This window comes from Sorex fumeus, unplaced genomic scaffold (genome assembly GCF_029834395.1).
Source record: "Sorex fumeus unplaced genomic scaffold, SorFum_2.1 ptg000019l, whole genome shotgun sequence".
Classification (NCBI taxonomy): domain Eukaryota; kingdom Metazoa; phylum Chordata; class Mammalia; order Eulipotyphla; family Soricidae; genus Sorex; species Sorex fumeus.
In genome coordinates, this window is record NW_026606076.1 from 36963238 (window position 1) to 36965736 (window position 2499).

General features: G+C 53.2%; 1 pseudogene; it reads left to right on the forward strand.

Annotated features, from left to right (window-relative positions):
* Positions 1-634: 634 nt before the first annotated feature.
* Positions 635-1656, forward strand: LOC130022211 (uracil-DNA glycosylase-like; annotated as a pseudogene).
* Positions 1657-2499: the final 843 nt, after the last annotated feature.

Below are 2499 nucleotides of genomic sequence, written 5' to 3' on the forward strand. Positions count from 1 at the left end.
GACTTCTTGTTACTGTGTTTGGCATATTGAATACATCACTGATAGCTTGCCAGGCTTTGCTGTGCTGGCGAGATACTCTCGGTAGCTTGTCGGGCTCTCCGAGAGGGGTGGAGGAATCGAACCCAGCTCGGCCGGGCCAGCGGAGTGCAAGGCAAACGCCCTACCGCTGTGCTATCCCTCCAGCCACTTTACTTAACAAAATACCAAAATATGCATTGTAACACTGTCTTCCCTTTGTTCATCGATTTGGGCATCAGTTATGTCTCCATAGTGAGACTTGTTGTTACTGTCTTGAGCATATCAAATACGCTTGCCAGGCTCTATAGCGTGGGCCGGATACTCTCAGTAGCTTGCTGGGCTCTCTGAGAGGGACGGAGGAATCGAACCCAGGTCGGCAGCGTGCAAGGCAAATGCCCTAACCACTGTGCTATCACTCCAGTTCCCTAGAGTTCTTGAGTGTGGGAAAGTCAGGCTGCGGCATTTCCGCCGAAGCGCCGCGAGATGGCGCTGTGGGGAGTTTCCGACCCTTCCCAGGCCCGTTTCTCTAAGAAATTTTCACTAATAGAAAATTTGGGTTGGGGAATCCCTCGGCTGGGCTGCGGGCGCATGGCGGGGCGGGTTGCTGGGCGCAGTGATGATGGGCCAGAAGACCCTCGACTCCTTCTTCTCCCCAACCCCCAGGGGCCGTGGCCTCGACGTGGCCCTGGCGGCAGCAAAGAACCGAGACACAGAGCTCGTGGGATTTGTGGTCGAAGAAAGAAAACATCACACAATATGGGTAACCCCCCTCCCCCACCAAGTCTTCACCTGGACCCAGATGTGTGACGTTAGAGATGTGAAAGTTGTCATCCTGGGACAGGATCCTCATCACCGGCCCAATCAGGTGCGTGGACTGTGCTTCAGCATTCAAAGGCCTGTTCCTCCTCGGCCCAGCCTGGAAAACATTTATAAGGAGCTGTATACAGCCCTAAGATTGGGCTGGAGCGATAGCACAGTGGTAGGGCGTTTGCCTTGTGCGCAGCCAGCCCGGCTGAGCCGGGTTCGAGTCCTCAGCCCCTCTCGGAGAGCCTGGCAAGCTACCGAGAGTATCTCGCCGCAGGGCAAAGCCTGGCTAGCTACCACCTTGGCAAGCTACCCGTGCCGTATTCAATGCAATATGCCAAACACAGTAACAATTGTCACAATGGAGACGTTCCAAACTCAGTAACACGAGCAAATCGATGAACAACGGGAGGGCAGTGACAGTCTACAGATATAGAGATGGTTTTGTTCATTCTGGTCATGGAGATTTATCTGGGTGGGCTCAACAAGGTGTTCTCCTCCACGCGGCGCCCATCAGGCCAATTCCCACAAGGAGCACCGGTTTGGAGCAGTTCACCAATGCCACTGTGTCCTGCCTGAATCAGACCTCCAAAGGCCTCATCTTGCTCTGGGGCTCCTATGCCCTGAAGAAGGGCAGTGCTATCGATAGGAAGCGGCACCACGTGCAGACGACTCACCCCTCCCCACTGTCAGTGTACCGGGGTTTCTTGGAGTGCAGACATTTCTCGAAAGCCAACCAACGAGCTGCTATGGAAGTCTGGCAGGGATCCGGAGCTGCGGGGGCATTGCCGTGGGGGTTTTATCAAAGCTACTGTTCAAGTGTCTGTCTCTTAGGAAGATGGGTTGAAGGAAAGCTGTCCTCATTGTTCATTGATTTGCTAGAGCAGGTAACAGTAACGTCTCACAACAAATTGTGAAACTGGTTGTTACTGTTTTTGGCATATAGAATAATCACGGGTAGCTTGCCAGGCTTTGCCAAGCGGGCGAGATACTCTCGGTAGCTTTCCAGGCTCTTCAAGAGAGGCGGAGGAATTGAACTCGAGTTGGCCATGTTGGCTGTGTGCAAGGCAAACGCCCTACCTGCTGAAAAGGGGGAAAAAATGGTTTCTCCAGTCGTGCTTAAGCCCTTGGCTGATGGGAAGAAGTTTCTGGAAAGCAACCTTGAGCCAGGATACACAGGCCTTGCACTATTTCACAGAGCAGAGAAAGACTATGAGATTTTCTTGCCACCACTCTGCACCAGGGCCGGAGACGAGATGGCATCGTCTCTGCTTGTCGCCCGATGGCAGAGGGCAGAGTTGCCGCTAGAAGCCGGGCATCTAGGCCTGGCCCCGTGTTGAGGGAGCCTGAAGTCCACCCTACAGTGAGGCTGAGGCCTGGCGGCAGGTGCCAGCTGGGAGAGGGGCTTGCTCCTTCGGGGTCAGGATTTTTAAGGCAGCGTGAACTGCCACTATTTTTTGGTTTGGTTTGGTTTGGGTTTATTGACCAAAGTCACTTTGGGATTTTGGTGGTGGGTTTGGGAGTTTGGGTTTTTTTTTTATGTTTTTTTGTTTTGTTTTGTTTTGTTTTGTTGCTTTTTGGGTCATACCCGGCAATGCACAGGGGTTACTCCTGGCTCTGCTCAGGAATTACCCCTGGCGGTGCTCAAGGGACCATATGGGATGCTGGGAATCTAAC